At 45.4% G+C, this 20,515-nt stretch overlaps 1 protein-coding gene across 12 annotated transcripts in view; it reads right to left on the bottom strand.

The window, feature by feature from the left end:
• The window catches only part of LOC146869505 (stAR-related lipid transfer protein 3-like), a 146,113-nt gene that overhangs the window by 102,404 nt on the left and 23,194 nt on the right, over positions 1 to 20,515 (bottom strand). The window contains exons 1-2 of one of the 12 annotated variants that reach the window (XM_085602206.1): positions 10,360 to 10,378; positions 7,049 to 7,140 (exon numbers count right to left, since the gene is read on the bottom strand). The exons of 10 other annotated variants lie outside the window; for them this stretch is intronic. The gene's annotated coding sequence lies outside the window, so the exon portion shown is untranslated. Of the gene's footprint in view, positions 1 to 7,048; positions 7,141 to 10,359; positions 10,379 to 20,515 lie in introns of those variants that run through there. One more of the 12 variants, XM_085602033.1, reaches the window with a different exon arrangement.

The raw sequence follows: 20,515 nt of genomic DNA, 5'->3' as shown, positions 1-20,515 counted from the left end.
GCAAGCATTAGTATGAGGGAACATTATTTAAATCTTCGAGAGGTTGTTAAAAGTACGTAAAGAAAGGTTAACTCCAGCCCTTCAAAACTTGTTCAGGTAGAAATAAGACGCTCTTCTTCCATGAAGCCGTAAAGCAACAGCTGCTGCCTCAAGCACTGGCACTGCCAACCCTCTCTCACCTCCACCCCGACGTCTTTCAGGGAGCTCACAGAAATCCGCAGGCTGTGCAGAGTGCCAGCTGGCAGACCTGTTCGGTCTGCATGGGAGCGGCCAATCTCACTCGGCGCACAGCAACATCTCCATCACCTTTCTCCTGCCTCCTGTTGCAACACCTCCTCCTACCATCACTTTACTTATGTACTTGGTCTCTCCCATCACCTAAAAATTCATCACTCCACTAGGGCATCATAAATGACCATCGCACTCAGTCCCGGTGCATTCTAATTACTCCATCACTCTCCTGGTGCAAATTTCCAAAGGCTTCCATGCACACCCCAGCCCCTCCCCCACTCCGCTGGGGCACCAAACCCTCTCCAGTTACTCCCTTGCCCTCCATTACTTCGCGAGAGGACCTCCAACCCTCCAGTTACTCCTTTGATGCACAGTAATCCCCCATAAACCCCTTCGTAAATGCTAACCCCTCCATTACTCCAGTGGTACACGACAACCACTCCACCACTCCCCTGGATGACCTGAACTGTATTACTCAGTGGTGCACTGCAACCCTCTTGTCCACTCTTTCCTGACTTCCAGTTTCACCTTAAATTCAAATCCCCGCTGCCTTGAAAGTACACTTCTATGCGTACATGCACAATTTAAGAACACCCATAAAAATGCAGCATTTCCACTTGCATAACTTCACAAACATCAACTTCCCAGTTTATAGGCCACAGAACACAATTATTTTTGTGCTTTTACACTGAACTTCTGGGCACCAATTGCCCCCTCCCCCAAGCTAGACACATGACGGGCAGAACAATCGCTTCCACTGCAGCAACTAGCTCCATCTTCTCACAGCACATCATGTCGGGCAGAGCATTTCACATCCTATCCGATGCACAGCAGGCCCCAGCTGCAGTTGGACCTTCCCGGCCTCAGCTGTAGTAACATATCATCAGGACGCGCTCTGCTCGCATCACTAAGGAAACTCAATTCCAAACCCCTCATTCTCTGTGTGGAATTGGGAAATTCTTTCTGCTAACCATTTTGTGACTGGAAACCCAGCAAAAAAAATATTTGCAATGCTATAGGTCTCGCATCTAAATATGAGACCTATGGCATTGCAAACAAACGGCCGCCATTGTCCCAGTGGCTGTGAAAGTGGGTGTGGCCCACTGAATGTAAGCAAAGCACGTCCTGATGCCTAACGTAGGGAAAACTCAATAAATAAAAAGAACACTTACTGTGTAACAACCAAGTAAAGGGGCCAGTAGCCATGGGAGGATACAAATTACAAGATGGCCCTACTAAGGAGGGACTAACGAGCCTCATAATGAATCAGAAGACAGAATTTACAAAGGACAAACACCCAAGCCAATGAAAATAGGGTCTGGGAGGGATGGCATCAAAGTGAGAACCCAGTGGGACAAGAGATTGAAAGTGAGGGGACCTTTGGCAGCCAGGGCCGGACTGGGAACCAAAACCGGCCCTGGCAAAGTTGTTGGGCCCCCATGGATACTGGCGTGGGCTGAGAAAGAGAGTGGTCCACCTCTATTCTTTGGGATCTGTGATGGTGGAAGGACGTGAACCATTGCAACACCAGACCAGAGAGGCCCATCCTGTGCTCCAAAATAGATAAGAGGTTTACATGATTTACAGTATCAAATGCAGAGGAAAGTTCAAGGAGGATTAGGAGGCAATATTCATTGTGGTCGAGCATTTTTTAAATGTCATCGATAACGTGAGTGAGAGCCGATTCAGTGCTGTGACCACTCCGAAAGCCAGATTGGTGTTGGTCTAGTAGTTGGAAATTCTCAATGTGAGGGCAAAGTTGTGATTGGATGCTTTTTTCAAGGAGTTTGGCCAGATTAGGGATGATGGAGATAGGGCAGAAGTTGTTAAGGTCAGCACTATCAGCATTAGTTCTTTTTAGAATAGGTGAAGCCTGAGCTGCTTTTAGGCAATCAGGGATTGTACCTTGAGACAGTGAAGCATTGATAATCTTTGCCAAAGGGGGGGATGACTTCCTTGATTTCTTTGAAGACAGAGGGTGGGGGTCGCTAAAATGATTAAATGGGTGGATACTCTGAAGAATCTTGTTAATGTCTCTTTCGCTGAAAGGAGTAAAGGTGCCCTATGAGGCATTGTTCTTAGTGCTCAGACTAGCTGGTTCGAGCTGTTCTGAGAGGGAAGGAGGGTGCGCAAACCAATGGGATGGCAAAGAAGCCTACTTCGATTCCAGTTCGATATTGAGAAGTCTTGATTTCTCAGTAAAGAAAGCAGCCAGAGCGTCGCATGAGGGTGGGCTGAATTCTGGGCCAGAGCGAATGGGTGCATCAACTGATTGCGGTTTAACAATTTCAAACAGTTACTGGGGCGATTAGAGGCTTGGTTGAATTGTGACCTGATGTAGTCGGCCTTGGCGCGCTTGATTTGTTTGTTATAGGAGCTCCTTACCGTTCTAAGGACTTTAAACTGATCCGAGGATGGTTTGGATCTCCAAGATCGTTCAATTGCCCTTAGGTTGCATCGTTCAGAATTTAGGTTGTCATTGAACCATGGTTTGGAGATTTTTGTTAAGGCTTTTTTTTGTTGGAGTGGTGCAATGGAATCCGTGATAGTAGAGTTGTAAAAGTCTGTGAGTAAATTAACCCACTGACATGTCAGCATGGGAGGAAAGGGCAGATTTACATTGGGTTGCTAGTTCAGCTGTATTGATATGTCTAAGGTCCCTTTTTCATATCTTCAGCTTCTTCGGTTGAACCTTCTTCAGGACACATCCCAGTTAATATAAAAGAGGATGATGTGATGGTCGGACCAATCACAAGGGGAGATGTTATCCAGAGAGATGGTGTTTCCACTGGAGAGGATGAGATCCAGGATTTCTCCTTTATTATGCGTTGGCCGGTCACAGTATTGAATCAGCTTGTGATCATCTAGGAAAGATTTAAGGCATTGACTGCTTTGTCATTGGGGTTAGACCAGTGAAGGTTGAAATCACCAAGGAAGATTTGGGACACTACGGAATAGACATTACCGGAAATGATTTCCATTAATTTCTCGATGAAGGAGAGATTGTCCCCCACTGGAGGTGATAGAATGTATGTAGTTTACATACCGGGAGGTGGTTACTTGACATGTTGAGACAGAGGTATTCACTGGAGGAAAGCGTGAGGATTCAGAGTGAGAGACCGAGAGTGTACGCCGATATACACAAGCTAGGCCACTGACCTACTTCAAGCAGGGATGTATTCTCCCCAATATTGCCATAGGTTGGCCTGGGCCACTGCATGATGTTACGGGGCTCACCACGGATAGGGTTTGTTGCTTCGAGCTGCGGCACCTCCATGCCTGAATCTGTGAGAGTTAATTCCTGGCGTGGGAAGGATTGGCATCCTGAGGAACTGAGCAGGGTGGGACCGGCAACCACTCTCAGAACACCGGCAGAAAAGGGCGCTCCTCCCCCTGGGGCCCGAGGGTGGGCGTCCATTAGCTACAATAAATAAACCCTATCGGCTCTTAGCAGGAACGGCCCCACAGGAAACAACGGCACTGAGTCCCTCCCCCTCCATGTACTGCAGCCTTCATCTTAAAAAGTCTGGGAAACACCGTTCAAGTCTTAAGGGACCGTGCTGGGTGCTATTTTACACACTATATCCACAAATACGCAACATGGGGTTTTCTACAACGCGTTTGTGTTGCGATTGGGAATCACAACGAGAACAAGCAGTCATGGACGGCATCCTCCCAGGTCAGAACTGCATGCAGGGACTGCGTGCGCGTGGCTGAGTGCGCGTGGCTGCGTGCGCGTGGCTGCTCACTTCCACGGCAGTACTCCATGGGAGTTAACTTCCCAGAAAAGGTGGGACATGCACCCACCAGTAGTCATTTGCAGGCTCCAAGTTTTACAGGACACACACAAAGGCCAATACAAAGGCGTGGGAGGAGTCAAACCCCACAAGTACATACCACAGATCACCACAGCGCAAGCGCTGTAAGCTCAACCTAAAAATAGTCCCACAGAAAAAAACACTTAAGCAACCAAAGTATAAAGATACTTGTGCTTTGGAGTTGCCCTGCGGGAGGAAACTAAACACAAAGGTGGGACAAAGAAGGATTCACTATTAGCAACTACGCATTTGTAAAAGACAATGGAAGGAACAAATAAAAAAGCCAGGTGGCGGGCTGTAAGCCTACAGAGTGAACGCAGCACTTTGTACTATACCTGTATAATTGTACACAAGGTGCCTGCACACATTCTACTGTCTGCTTGGCGTCTGTATACCGCAGCGTTAGCATGTAACAGTACCTTCATGCTCTCCATGCAGCTAAAAAAAAAAAACGTGCCCACATTTGCACATCAGGGCAGTTTGGCACTTGCATACGATCTATAGGTGTTTTGGAAGGTAACTGAGACTGCATACATATGTGCTTCATATGGGCAATGTTTGTAGTAATAGTAAGGAATTAGATGATGGCCCACAAAGACCATACACCAGGCCCAGAAATTGCCCCCTCACACTTTATTGCTGACATTGCAAAAAAATGTAATTTGGGGAAGCCATAAATTGGGGGTAAAGGTATGGAAATGGGGTAGAGTAACCAGGGCGGAGTCATAAAAAGCAGAGCCAGACAGTCAGCTTTTACTGTTTTTTTTTTTAGCTCTGCTGCAAAGCAGCTAACACAAACAAAGGAGACATTAAATCTGTTCCGGCTCAATTGGTTAAAAAGGCTGCATTTAAATAATGCGTATGTGGTAAGACATGCTGCATATATATTTGTGTACCCAACAAATATCTGGGGATAAAAATATTGGTAAAATAACTCCTGTGGTTAGTGCATTTGCTGGAGAGATCAGTCACAATTTTGAATCATAAAGTAGCATAGCGAAATAACGCATCTCCAGATAGTTCCCAGCCAGGATAATACTCTAACAGGAGGGCTGATGGCCTTTTTTCTTGGGTCTAGCTTGAATTGAAAATGCACATTGCTGCCCCAAATAGAAAGCAGACAGTACGGACGCTGCTGAATATGTCCCAGTGTTTGCAAATTACACCAGGACAAATTCAGCATAATTCAAAGGGTCTGGCAAGATCCCCCTCATTTCCTGCACTGTCAGACCAGCCCTTCTGGCACTGCCAGACAGCCCCGTAGGCCACTCCGACCCAGCCACAAAGAAAAGAATTGGGCCTAACTTTTTTCCAAAGCCTGTATCTGGGGTGCCTCTACCTCCGAGACTTGACTGTAGCCCCTCCTCTCAGGACAAATATTAAAATATGAGGCTGAATTCCACTCTGACACTATGCACTGGTTTGAGCCCATCCAGAGTTTAATTCTTTACTGCCTGGGTTTTATGTTGGGAAGAATTTTTCGCCATTCTGGCAACCTGTTCTGAACACAAATACATGGGATAATTCCTATCTGCCCTCAACAGACAGAAAGAGTTCCCATACACAGTACCGACCAATTGGCTGGGGAGAAACCCTACACCCACTCAATGCCTAAATACACAAAGTCTGAAAGGAGGACATTGCCTTGACTCGACACAGACTCCTGCCTTGAGCATACAATGGTCAAAACTTTGCCATGTTTATCTCTGTCCAACTCTCCCCTGTTCAGTTTGCTTTCCAGCATATTTACCCAACACGTATCATGGGGCTGTCTCTTCTCGGCACACACTGGTATGAGAAAGGGTGCTGGCTGCCCTAATCTGTGTAGTTTTTCCACCACTACTTTCCCAAGCCCAGTTCACAATCAGAGTCTTGCCAACGCTTTTATCACGTTGCTGCCCATTCTTGCTAGCCCTTTATTAGGGTGACACAATTTCTGCCAAATTTGAAGTGTACCACTGGATGCAGAGGAGGTTCTCTGTGTAGCGGTGTGGGAATCGACAGAAATTGCAGTTAGCATGAGCTGAAGCCATCCTGGTTGTCGCATCCATTTTGTTAGCCATGTGACTCTTCCGTCTTCACTGTTGCTTGCTTTTCTATTCTGCTTGAGTCATCAATTGTAGTTAACTCCTTCAGTACCGTGCCAGAGCAATGTGTGTGGTCAGAAAGGCCTGTAGCTGCTGGAATGCACCTGCTTTAGAATGTAACTGTCAGGTTATTTCAACTGATGTATGCAGTTCCGTTTCTCCTCCCACTCTGCTGACTAAGTAATGTTTGTCTGACCATGTTGGTCAATAGCTATCCCTGTGTGCGCCTGTACCTTCTATTTGAGTCTCCATGCTTACTTAGCTACAAAGTGGGTATAAAAGACCCATGGTTTCTGCATTCCATGTACTACCTCCTACAGTGCCCGAGGGTGCTATATTGATGTAGACCCACTCATGTGTGACTGATAAACTTGTTATTTGATATTTCAGCTTCCGTGTTATCTCTATTTTGTTGGTCTAAGGACCCGTGGACAAGATAAGGGTGACCCCTGCACCGGTGAGCCCCTAAAAAGGCTCATTTCCACAGCTGCTGTAGGTATGTGTACAGTATGGTCCAGGTACTGTCTACATTTGGCGATTGTGTCTTCAGGCGCTGCTAAAGGTCCAACGATTCGGGCTGGGATTGTGAGGGCACTCCAATTCTACCTCTCAGTCCACCTTGTCTACTCACTGAGACATCACATTAGTACAGCCTACGATTTCCTGTTACACAGAATTTATTCTTTGCCTGCTGTGAAAACATTCCACATTCAGTTCTTTTAAGTAACGAAACAACATAAAACACTTTATAAAAACTCCTAAATAAGTAAATAAATAAAAAAAATATTGCAGCATAAGGAGGAATAGTTTTGGTGTTTTAATCTGATAGAATGACTGCCGAAAGGGGCAACAAGGACTAGGAATTGTAGTTTGGTAACATCATACTTTGGTCCAACCATAAACGTTACTCACAGTTTGCAAGTAAAGAGCCCCAATCCTAGAATGCGCACCAGTGTCCGGAACAATGCCTCTCTCCCCATCAAGACAGGTCCAACCTTGCACCCCTTTAGAAAAAGATACACCGGTTTGAAGAGCGCCACATCACAATGCAATAACCACGCCCAGCTACGACTCCGTTTGTTTGTGGACTGTAATGCTGCCCTTAGCCCTGTACAGCAAGCACTCCGCTGCCTTCTGGCAAGGTTCACGCCACTCAAATAAAACTCATATGTACAACACGTATAATGTTCGAATCATTAGTTTTCAACAGGAACTTGAGCACCTGAAATTCGGAAAGCGACTCAAACACACTCTTCTTAACTAGGGCCCGTTTTTAGTTCTTCTTAGCCACAACAGCATCACTTCAGCCCCTAAAATGGGTCTCCATATAGTATTTTATGTAATTGTAGTTCATCCACCCATTTATTCATTCCATTTGCCGGGATACACTTCTCAGGTTATGCACCATTAGCATTCTCATAGAATCAGGTAATTATTGATTTTAAAGACCACCACCTCTACAGAGAAAGGCAAACCTGGAATTGAAGATCACAAGTGACATTGCTGTTTGGAATGGCCTTGAGCTGCAGAGGTCTTGGAACAGGGTGAGAACTCACTGACTGCATGCAGATTTAGAAGTCATAAAGACCTGTCCTGATCGCTCACAAAGGACTTCTATCAGAAAGACACATTAAGGGGCTGACTGGAGGTAAGGGGGGCTGTCTCCAGTGAGGACAAAGACAACTCAGGCTTTTCACCAACAGCTGGGCTGAGAGTGTTGTCACTAGCTGAGATCAAGCTATGTGAGACAGGGCCAAGAACATGTTTCCTTGGGTGCTGTTACTCAGATGGAGCAGCAGAAAGTTCTTAAAGGTTATTTTTAAGGCATTGTTACCAAGGCCGTAGGAGACACAAAGGGCCTCATGTAGGAAGCCAAATACCGGTCGGTAACGGCCGAAATTCGGTAAATATCCCGTTACCGACCGGTATTTAGGCTTTTGCGATGTAGGGGGCTGATTTCTGGATTCGGTATTTACCGAATCGGAAATTAAGAAATCGGTAAAATACCGATTCGGTAAATACCGAATCCTGAAATCAGATGTAGGGAGCACTTTAAAGAGTGACAATTAGTAATAGAAATTCGTTATTTACCACCAAATACAGGTTGGTGATAAATAACGAATACCTTGCAAAAAGTAATATTTTGCAGATTTAAGAGTGCCATGTGGCAGACATACATGCCCTTAGGGCATGTATGTGCACCACATGTGCACACATGCAAGATTCAGGGGTGCAACAGGGTGTCAATGTGACACCCTGCCACCCTTGAATATGCTCCCCCCATTACCGAATCGGTATTTACCGATTCGGTAATGAGGCATACCTTCCCATTGATTCCTATGGGCCTCCAGGCCCATAGGAATCAATGGGAAGGTATACCTCATTACCGAATCGGTAAATAGCGATTCATAATTACCAAATTTTTCCGATTCGGTAAAATTTACCGAATGATTACCTACATCACATTTACCGATTCATAAATACCGAATCTGTAAAATTCGGTATTTATGAATCAGTAAATGTGATGCTCCCTACATATGGCCCAAAATGTCTGGGGGGAGCACAGACAGCCAAGTGCCTGATTTGGTTCCAAGAGCCAAAGCATGAGTCGAGCCATCAATAGATGTAAATCAGGTAAGAAATGGTACAAAAAACTGTGAGATACTGTAAAATGAAATGCACTTTTCAAAAAATTTTCTAAATTAAGTACCTGATTGTCACTCAATTCAGTGATATTTACTGTATGTAAATATATGTAAATATATGCAAGTCAAGAATTCCCCCATGCACTAGCAACCTTGCCATGAGTTTAACAAAATGTGTCCGTTTATGTTGTCTAATTCTATAGCCTATATTGGTCCTAGATGAGAAGGAAGATGATTTTCTATTAAATATATAAGTAAGGTTCTGTATAGGATAGATCTTGTATGGAATTACTTCAATGAGCTCTCAAACTGGATAGTTAACAGAAAAATGTGCAGTGAAATACAGCAGTAAGACCTGGATTACATAATTTGATTAAGTGGGGATGCCGGGATTAGGGCCCATGATTCCTAGTCTCACACTATACACTGCAGAGACAGCCTTCTCTCTTCCACTTAGCGCCAGAGGTCAGTGCTTTGTATTCATGCATGAAAGTGTCCCCAAACTTTTTTCTCCAATGCTGATGGTTATGGTTTTAAAAGTGCACTGGAGCATCCTAACCAGACCCGATTGCCAGTACTCTCTCCCTAAAAGTGATGTATGTGAATTGGTAACTCCAATTGGCAAGGAATCTAGCCCCCTTAAAAGTCTCTGGTAAGTAGTACCAGTGGTACCCAGGGCATTTAGAATTAAAGGTTTCACCAGGGCCTGAAGCACTGGCTGTGCCACCCTGTGTGGCCCAAGTCAACAGATGACAGCAGTCCTGCCATTGCAGATTGCAGAAGCTATGCAAACTGCTCCAACTCAGCTTCTCTGTCAAAATGAGTAGCATGGTAACAACACTATTTTTAATATATGTCAGTCACCCCTATGGTAGGCCTCTAGAGCCAAAAAGAGTTAAACAAACAGGGGTAACCCTATAACCCAAGGAACCTGGGCTTCATCAATATATAAGAACAATGGTTCCGTAGGGAGAAAAAATTATTTACAATAGAAATAAATCAATTAAACAAAACAACACAGCAAAAGATGATCTAGCAAATAATTAATCCTTAAGCAATGAATAATTATTCAAAAAACATAATAATTTATTTTTTTGTATTTCAAGTGAATTTTAAATCATTCATCAACTCCTTTGAATATGTACAAAAAATCAAAAAGGCTGTATATACAATGATATTTACAAAAAAACGACGCAGTGACAAAGTGAATAAAGTGACTTGATGTGATAGTGAAAATGTGAATATTTACAATATATGTATGTGATTATCAATAAAATACATAGAAAGTTTTGCAAAGATTTTTTGCAAAAGAGTCCGCAGCTGAATTCTGGTTAGGTAGTGATCCTTGTAAGGCACTGGTCCTAGTTTTTCGTGTATACAAGGAGTTCCGATTAGTACTGGACTGTGGAACCGTCAACGTTTCGACCCTATACCACCAGTTGTTCTATACAATCATAGCGGGTCTTCATCAGGACATGGGAGGTGTATAACAGCCTACATGAAAAGAATTTGGATCAGTTTCTTAGCTGTGTTAAAGATCTAAAAACAGGGAAGAAAATAATTTTCCCAACAACTCACCTAATAGTAGGTGATATGGCAAATGTCCAGCAGTGTGACGTAGTTGCCGCTCACTTTCAGTCAGAAGAGACTACCTAATGACATGTGTGCACATTAGTAAGCATATGATAAATGTAGAGCTCAATTATATCACATTAGGGACATGTAAACATAATTTAATTTACCAGTGTTGTGGAAGATCTAAGTTCGTCTTCTCCTAGTTATTTGGTCATTTTCTTCTTTTTAATTCAGATTAATGAGCCAGGTTTGAATCACTAAAGACATAAACGCAGATAAGGGTACTCAGAATGATGAACGGATAGCTTAAATTAGGTATCAATGGAGATTTGTGGCCCACGTAATGGCTCACCTGACTTCCAGGTAGATACTCTGCTTTGCGGGAGGCACGGTTATCAGGATGCGATTTCGACTAGAAGAAACCATATATAACCCACATTAAATACCACTGACCTCATGTTGTCTGTAGCTATTTCAAAAACACCCAACTGTTAAGTCATAGTCTGTCCTAATTCACTGCGTTGGCAAATTACCATGTGATCCTGTTGGAGAGAGAAGATTCAACCCCATCGGTGCATACGCGAACTAGGTAATGTATAATCAATCCTAAAAACATTTCTAAAGGTTCCAGCGATGAAACAAAACAATCGATACATAAAAGCACCAGGCATAGTATAATCGATCATGCAGCCATGTCTGCCGGTTCTAGCTACTCTATATCTCAAAAAAACCAATCGGTCAACGATAAAAATTAACTACTCTACGCATCACCCACAACTCCTGAAGTTGCTACTTTATGTTGTGGTTCATCGGGCAGTCCGTCTACAGCAAAACACCGGCTCGAATCCGGAGCGTGCAGCAGCTAAATAGTAGCTGTTCAAAGATATGGCTCTCTAAATGACCGAACGGTCGAATTGGGAATTGCTAAACTTGTTACAAGGATTACTCAAAAAGCACTTCTAATCCGAACAAATTATTTGTGTAATAACCCTGAAAAAATTTCTTTGAGGGTTCTAGCGAGCGGTGCATAAAAGCACCCAGCAATATAAACTCGATCACATAAACATTTCTGAAGGGTCTTGTTATTCAGTGTCCGATAAGTTTATCAGCCGTCATTTGACGATAACTAACACCTGCTTAACAAGCGTCCCACATCTATCCTTAAAGAAAACTCATACCTGATATGTGAATATATTCTTAGTCTCGGGCAATCAGTCCGGAACACGCCACCAGCTCGAGTGCAGAGCGTGCAGCAGCTAAATAGTTGCTGTTCATAGATGTAGAAACAGGACTATCTCGAAGCCCAAACGATCGGGTTAAAAAATGCCAGATCTGTTAAAATGTTAGGCTGCATGGAAATTAGGTCGGACAGGGCCATGATTTGATTAATCAGACTTGTATTTATAGTCTGGCCCAAGTATTTGCGCAAACTGGTAACATTTAATAAAAATCAGCTTACGAACATTTCATTACAATGTGAAAATCAAAACAACATCTTTTTACATGCCTGAACGAAATCAAAATCATTGGTCGAACCAACAATACAATAGATTTTTTGAAAAAACAAATATTTGGAAAAACATCGTATTGCCATCATGATAAACGGCAGTTGTTCTAGATAGTGCACATAGTAGTGGATCATAAATTTCCCTCAGCCAATTCGAATGGACGAGTTTGAATATAGTATATAGGCATATAGTAGTTTCAATAAGATGAAGCACACGTGATGTTATTATATGAGGATTCTTCAACTTTGCGTCACACCTTGGTGACTGGAAAAACAAATGACGGCCATGGTGTATAACTTATAAAATATTATCAGTAGACTAACATGTTCATCCCTGTTAGTATGTTACTAAGATGGAATAACCATAGTATGAAGATGGTGTCATTAAATCTGTATTTTCAAATGTGCATCGAGTCTTTAGACCAGGACTGAGAATCAGTACAATAATCATGACATGAAACTATGGATAGTTGTCAAAGAACCCACAAACTTATAGACAGGCGAAGTGGTAATCTATAACTACCTAAAGCATAACATTCCCAGTTGTTTATTAGTCTCCTCATTTTCATTGAGCCCTGTCTTTACAGAATCCAGAGAGTGGATCCATCTGCACTCCTTATAATTGAGCATGGAATGAATGTTACCACCCCTCGGATGCAGCCGCACCCTCTCAATTACAGTCCATCTCATACTGTCTGGTGGATGGTTGAGGTTTAGGAAATGGTCCACTAGGGGTGCCCCTAGTGTTCTGCATTTAATCCTACTCATGTGTTGCAAGATTCTACACTTGATTTTTTGTGTACAATTCGTAAATGTTGGTCGCGTGTAGCTTTTTGTACCATACAAAAACACCATGCCCTCTATCGATGAGACACAAGCCTTACAGTTTCCGCATTTTTTATGGCCCAAAATCGGTGGCAATGCTAGTTGCGAGCGTAAGTCTGGTTTAGGGGGACTATGAAGGTAGGCACTAACCACTGTATCTTTTACACTCTTGCCACGCTTGAAAGCAAATAATGGTAATTCTGTTGTCCCAATTTCTGTAGCTACCAGATTCCAATATTTAACAATTGTTTTTTTGATGGATTGGCTGTCTGGTTTTCAACGTGGCAAGAGTGTAAAAGATACAGTGGTTAGTGCCTACCTTCATGGTGTTTTTGTATGGTACAAAAAGCTACACGCGACCAACATTTACGAATTGTAATAGTAACAACGTTATTTATGCAATTTACTGCCCATGCGATAAAGTATATGTAGGGCAAACTACACAAAAAATCAAGTGTAGAATCTTGCAACACATGAGTAGGATTAAATGCAGAACACTAGGGGCACCCCTAGTGGACCATTTCCTAAACCTCAACCATCCACCAGACAGTATGAGATGGACTGTAATTGAGAGGGTGCGGCTGCATCCGAGGGGTGGTAACATTCATTCCATGCTCAATTATAAGGAGTGCAGATGGATCCACTCTCTGGATTCTGTAAAGACAGGGCTCAATGAAAATGAGGAGACTAATAAACAACTGGGAATGTTATGCTTTAGGTAGTTATAGATTACCACTTCGCCTGTCTATAAGTTTGTGGGTTCTTTGACAACTATCCATAGTTTCATGTCATGATTATTGTACTGATTCTCAGTCCTGGTCTAAAGACTCGATGTACATTTGAAAATACAGATTTAATGACACCATCTTCATACTATGGTTATTCCATCTTAGTAACATACTAACAGGGATGAACATGTTAGTCTACTGATAATATTTTATAAGTTATACACCATGGCCGTCATTTGTTTTTCCAGTCACCAAGGTGTGACGCAAAGTTGAAGAATCCTCATATAATAACATCACGTGTGCTTCATCTTATTGAAACTACTATATGCCTATATACTATATTCAAACTCGTCCATTCGAATTGGCTGAGGGAAACTTATGATCCACTACTATGTGCACTATCTAGAACAACTGTCGTTTATCATGATGGCAATACGATGTTTTTCCAAATATTTGTTTTTTCAAAAAATCTATTGTATTGTTGGTTCGACCAATGATTTTGATTTCGTTCAGGCATGTAAAAAGATGTTGTTTTGATTTTCACATTGTAATGAAATGTTCGTAAGCTGATTTTTATTAAATGTTACCAGTTTGCGCAAATACTTGGGCCAGACTATAAATACAAGTCTGATTAATCAAATCATGGCCCTGTCCGACCTAATTTCCATGCAGCTTAACATTTTAACAGATCTGGCATTTTTTAACCCGATCGTTTGGGCTTCGAGATAGTCCTGTTTCTACATCTATGAACAGCAACTATTTAGCTGCTGCACGCTCTGCACTCGAGCTGGTGGCGTGTTCCGGACTGATTGCCCGAGACTAAGAATATATTCACATATCAGGTATGAGTTTTCTTTAAGGATAGATGTGGGACGCTTGTTAAGCAGGTGTTAGTTATCGTCAAATGACGGCTGATAAACGTATCGGACACTGAATAACAAGACCCTTCAGAAATGTTTATGTGATCGAGTTTATATTGCTGGGTGCTTTTATGCACCGCTCGCTAGAACCCTCAAAGAAATTTTTTCAGGGTTATTACACAAATAATTTGTTCGGATTAGAAGTGCTTTTTGAGTAATCCTTGTAACAAGTTTAGCAATTCCCAATTCGACCGTTCGGTCATTTAGAGAGCCATATCTTTGAACAGCTACTATTTAGCTGCTGCACGCTCCGGATTCGAGCCGGTGTTTTGCTGTAGACGGACTGCCCGATGAACCACAACATAAAGTAGCAACTTCAGGAGTTGTGGGTGATGCGTAGAGTAGTTAATTTTTATCGTTGACCGATTGGTTTTTTTGAGATATAGAGTAGCTAGAACCGGCAGACATGGCTGCATGATCGATTATACTATGCTTGGTGCTTTTATGTATCGATTGTTTTGTTTCATCGCTGGAACCTTTAGAAATGTTTTTAGGATTGATTATACATTACCTAGTTCGCGTATGCACCGATGGGGTTGAATCTTCTCTCTCCAACAGGATCACATGGTAATTTGCCAACGCAGGGAATTAGGACAGACTGTGACTTAACAGTTGGGTGTTTTTGAAATAGCTACAGACAACATGAGGTCAGTGGTATTTAATGTGGGTTATATATGGTTTCTTCTAGTCGAAATCGCATCCTGATAACCGTGCCTCCCGCAAAGCAGAGTATCTACCTGGAAGTCAGGTGAGCCATTACGTGGGCCACAAATCTCCATTGATACCTAATTTAAGCTATCCGTTCATCATTCTGAGTACCCTTATCTGCGTTTATGTCTTTAGTGATTCAAACCTGGCTCATTAATCTGAATTAAAAAGAAGAAAATGACCAAATAACTAGGAGAAGACGAACTTAGATCTTCCACAACACTGGTAAATTAAATTATGTTTACATGTCCCTAATGTGATATAATTGAGCTCTACATTTATCATATGCTTACTAATGTGCACACATGTCATTAGGTAGTCTCTTCTGACTGAAAGTGAGCGGCAACTACGTCACACTGCTGGACATTTGCCATATCACCTACTATTAGGTGAGTTGTTGGGAAAATTCTTTTCTTCCCTGTTTTTAGATCTTTAACACAGCTAAGAAACTGATCCAAATTCTTTTCATGTAGGCTGTTATACACCTCCCATGTCCTGATGAAGACCCGCTATGATTGTATAGAACAACTGGTGGTATAGGGTCGAAACGTTGACGGTTCCACAGTCCAGTACTAATCGGAACTCCTTGTATACACGAAAAACTAGGACCAGTGCCTTACAAGGATCACTACCTAACCAGAATTCAGCTGCGGACTCTTTTGCAAAAAATCTTTGCAAAACTTTCTATGTATTTTATTGATAATCACATACATATATTGTAAATATTCACATTTTCACTATCACATCAAGTCACTTTATTCACTTTGTCACTGCGTCGTTTTTTTGTAAATATCATTGTATATACAGCCTTTTTGATTTTTTGTACATATTCAAAGGAGTTGATGAATGATTTAAAATTCACTTGAAATACAAAAAAATAAATTATTATGTTTTTTGAATAATTATTCATTGCTTAAGGATTAATTATTTGCTAGATCATCTTTTGCTGTGTTGTTTTGTTTAATTGATCTAGAGCCAAAAAGGCAGGGTGCATTATATTAAAGGTCTGGACATATAAGTGCAAGCTTTTTTTTTTTTTTTTTGCAAAAACAATTTTTATTGCATAATTCAATTACAATAGCCATCTGCAATGACCAGCATATAATTGGTCTTCTCCTAGTAATATGCTCCATTGCATAGTACAGTGCAGACCACTTCCAACTACCAACGCACTGCCCCCCAACACTCCCCAAATACAAATACTCCCTCCCCCCACCCGCATGTCAGTGTGCCATAGTCGCAGGTACCGGGATAAGTCTGTCTCGTGATTGGCCGTGGGAACGGGCGCGGGCCACTCTCCACCCCCATGATCAGGCGCCAAGCAGCAAGGAGAAGAGAAGCCCTCCCGCCCTCATGTGTGACCCGTCAGCTGCCTCTCCACCGCTACTCTGCTGCATGCTGCTCCTGTGCTTCAAAACCCTCCTCCGCTTCTGTGCCCCACCCCCGGAGCTCTACCACTAACGCTTCCCATGCATGTGCCATGGCTAATGCCTTTTCATCATTTCCCCGCAGCGCTAGCTGCAGCCTAAGCGTACTCTCGCTACCCGCCCATTTTGTGAAGGTAGTTCTCCACCTCGCAAAGCTGGGGCCAGTTCTCGACTTCCAGTGCAGGGTAATTTCTCTTTTAGCCACCACCAGCCCTAAGTCGCAAAACTGGCTCGTGACTTTCGTGCGCGGTGTGTGGGGAAACCATAGCAGCAGGCAAACTCCCATTTCCACCCCCAATTCCCGCCCCGTTACTTGGGTCAAGCAATCAATGACCTCCCCCCAATAACCGCTGAGGACGCCACAGGACCAAAACATGTGCTTAAAGTCGGCCCCCTCCTCCCCACAGCGAGGGCACTGCGGAGCGAGACCCCCAAAATATTGAAATAATTTAGCTGGCGTCAAATAAGCCCTATGCAAGATAAAGTACTGCACCAATTGAAACCTGGCATTACGTGTGCTCTTCCAGGCCCGTCTCTCTGACCTGGGCCACGTCAAGTCCGGGATGGGCTTCCCGATGTCCATTTCCCATTTATCCTTCAGCGCACTCAAAGGGGCTAGGTGTTCCATCACCATTCTCTGATAGAGGCATGTAATGGCCTTGACTGTGCCCGCCGCCATGACCACATACTGACAGCCGGCAGCCGTCTGCGGTTCAGAGAGTCCCGTATTCCAGTGCTTTTGTAGGGCTGCCACCAGGGCCGCGTGGAGTAGATAGTCTCCCCTCGGGATCCCAAAGGAATCCTGCAGTCCCTGGAATGGCTGGAGTGCACCATTGAGGTACAGGTCCCCCATCATCTGTATCCCTAGGTCTTCCCACTGAGCCAGCCCCGACCAGTCCCCGCCGTGGGGGGGGGGGCCGTGCACCTACCCAATGGGATCTCCGGGGCGTAGGGGTGAACAGTGCCGACCCTCCGCAAGCTGCGGTTCCAACACAACCGGAGCGTTCGCTCCTCAAGCGTCAGTTGCGACAGCTCGAGTCGCTGCTGGAAGACAATAAAAGAAAGGGCATGCCGCGGGATCACCCTGCCCTGCGGGTCCTCGGGACCTCTAAACTCCCTTGCCACCGCCTGCGTTAGCCATTGCAGCTGGGCCGCCAAATAATACCACTCGAAGTCGGGCACAGCAAGCCCTCCCTCCGCTCTGGGCCGTCGCAGTGTGGCCAGCGCCACCCGTCGTCTGCCAGTTCCCCAGATAAAGCCCGTGATCATGGCTGTGAGCCTGCGGAAGAACGACACCGGCACCCAAATAGGGAGCGTACGGAAAAAATACAACAGTCGCGGGAGCGCCACCATCTTCAGTAGCGCTACCCTCCCAGCTACCGAAAGAGGCAGGGTGCTCCAGAATCCAATACTGCCCGCTAGACCTCTAATCGCCCTCCCTACATTCCCCTCCAACAGATCTTGCTGGGTGCGGTAGATATGCACTCCCAGGTACGGCAGACAGCGAGCTTCACAGCGGATAGCCCCTAGGGCGGGGGGGGTCTCCTCCCACTGTGTAACGGGGTATACACAAGTCTTGCCCCAGTTGACCTTCAAGCCCGACAAGTGTCCGAAGTCCCTCAGTAGCGCCTTGGCACCCTGTAAGGCCCCCTCCGCGTCAGCCAGGAAAAGCAGTAGATCATCGGCATAGAGGGAAATATAATGGGTTTCCCCCCCGCAGTAACAGCCCAGCGTATGCGCGTCCCAGTCGGGCATGGGCCGCCAGGGGCTCAACCGCCAGGGCGAACAGCAAAGGTGATAACGAGCAACCCTGCCTCGTTCCCCTTCTCACTGGGTAGGAGGCCGATATCGTGGTCCCCGTTCGCACCCTGGCCACCGAGTTAGCGTAAAGAAACCTCGTCCAGCGCACGAACGCATCCCCCAAGCCGAACTCCTGCAAGACCCTAAACAGGTAAGGCCACTCCACGCTATCGAAGGCTTTCTCCATGTCAACTGACAGCGTCAGAGCGGCCGGGTAATCTAGACAATCCACTTCCATAACCCGCAATAGTCTCCGGATACACGTCGACGTGTTCCGTCGGGGGATGAACCCAGCCTGATCAGGGTGTATCAAGGAGGGCATATGCGCCAACAATCGCGTGGCCAAGATTTTGCTCAGGATCTTATAGTCCACGGTGAGCATGGAGAGTGGACGATACGCTGTCCTGGCACTCGGGTCCCCTCCCTTCTTCAGGAGCGGTATAATCAGCGCCTCACGTGTTGAGGCAGGCAACTGACCCTCCTTCCAGGCCTCCCGGTAGACCGACTAACTGTGGGGCAAGTAGGTCCGTATAGGCCGCATAAAACTCCACAGGGAGCCCATCTGTGCCCGGGGTTTTCTTGTGCGCCATGTGTTTGATCGCCATACGAATCTCGCCTAGCGAGATATCCCCCCCCAGCACCTCCTTGAGAGTGGGGTCCAGTTTTGGTAAGTGGGTCGTCGTCAGAAAGTCCTCCAGTTCCCCAGGAGCGTCTTGTATGGTATTAGTATAAAGGGCGGCATAATATGCCAAGAACTGACCATTAATCTCCCTCTGAGAGTGCACTGTCACCCCCTCCCCGGTGGTCAGCGAAAGTATGGGAGAGCCGCGCGAATTCGGATTCGCCAACCAGGCCAAAAGCGACCCGACTTTGTCCCTCTCTGCATGCACCCTGGCGAGGTATGCCTTATAGTCAAAACAGCGGAGCCGCTCTACCTGCACTGCCACCTGTTCTCGCGCCACAACCACCTCATCTTGGGATTGCTCCCCCAAGTGCTGTGCTCTCTCCGTGGAGCGCAGCGCAGCCTCCGCCTTCTCTATGTCTCCTAATAACGTTTTCCGGACCCCGGCCGTGGAGGAGACACATATCCCTCTGATGACCGCCTTGAACGAGTCCCATTCCCACGCCCTCATGGACGCTGTCCCCGAGTTCTCTGTAAAATAATTTGTGATGCCATCCTGGACTTCCGCATGGAAGACCGAGTCCTCCAGCATCCGCGGGTTCAGGCGCCAGGTGGGTATCGTCTGACGCTGCCTACTCCAGTGCACTATAACCAGACATGGGTTGTGGTCCGATATGGTTCTCGCCAAGTATTCGCTATGGCGAGTCAGAGCCTGTATGCCCGGAGAGCATAATATGTCATCCAGACGCACATGCAGCTCATGCGGGGCAGAATAGAAAGAATAGTCCCTCTCCAGTGGGTGGTGCTCCCTCCATGTGTCCACCAACCCCCCACGCAGTCTGCCAGTCCCGCCTACTTCTGGCCATCCGATGTATTGCAGATTGAGTCAGGGGCGGGTGAGAACGATCTAAGTGGACATCAGTGATGGAATTAAAGTCACCCCCAAGTATGGTCGGCCCCTTTAAATACTCCGCTAAGGCGCCTGAAACACGCGTAAAGAAGGCCGCTTGCTCTATATTTGGGGCATAAAGGCTGCATAACGTCACGTCTCTCCCATCCAGCCGGCCCTGCACTGCCACAAACCGTCCCTCCGGGTCCACCTGCGAGGCGAGGGGCTGAAAAGGAAGACCCGCTCTAACCCAGATAAGGGTGCCCCTTGCAAATTTGGAATAGGTGGTGTAAAACAAACTGACCCCGCCAGCGCCTGTGGAGTGCCCGGTCCAAATGGGTCTCCTGCAGAAAAGCCACCTGCACTCCTCTGCGCACTAAATAAGCGTGCACTTTGCAACGTTTCGTCATGGAGGTGAGCCCCCTCACATTCCAGGTTATACACTTCAACTCAGGGGGGGAAGCCATCACACCGTGCAATACGTACTATCCAACCACTCCCCACCCTAGGCACACTGACATCACCCCAACCCTTCTCAATTCCCCAACAACCCCCAATCCCTCCCGCCCCCAGAACAGGTTCCCAACCGTAGTTACCCATCCAAATACAATACAATTAACCAACTTCTCTGATAGCCACCAGAGCCTCACAACTAGTGCGAGTAAGAGGAGGTAGGCCGGGGCCGAACGGGTGCAGAAAGTGTTCCCAACAGAAGTCCTAGCCCAGTCTCCAC

This window comes from Triturus cristatus, chromosome 1_1, assembly GCF_964204655.1.
Source record: "Triturus cristatus chromosome 1_1, aTriCri1.1, whole genome shotgun sequence".
NCBI classification, from domain to species: domain Eukaryota; kingdom Metazoa; phylum Chordata; class Amphibia; order Caudata; family Salamandridae; genus Triturus; species Triturus cristatus.
This window is presented reverse-complemented; position numbering and strand designations above follow the sequence as displayed.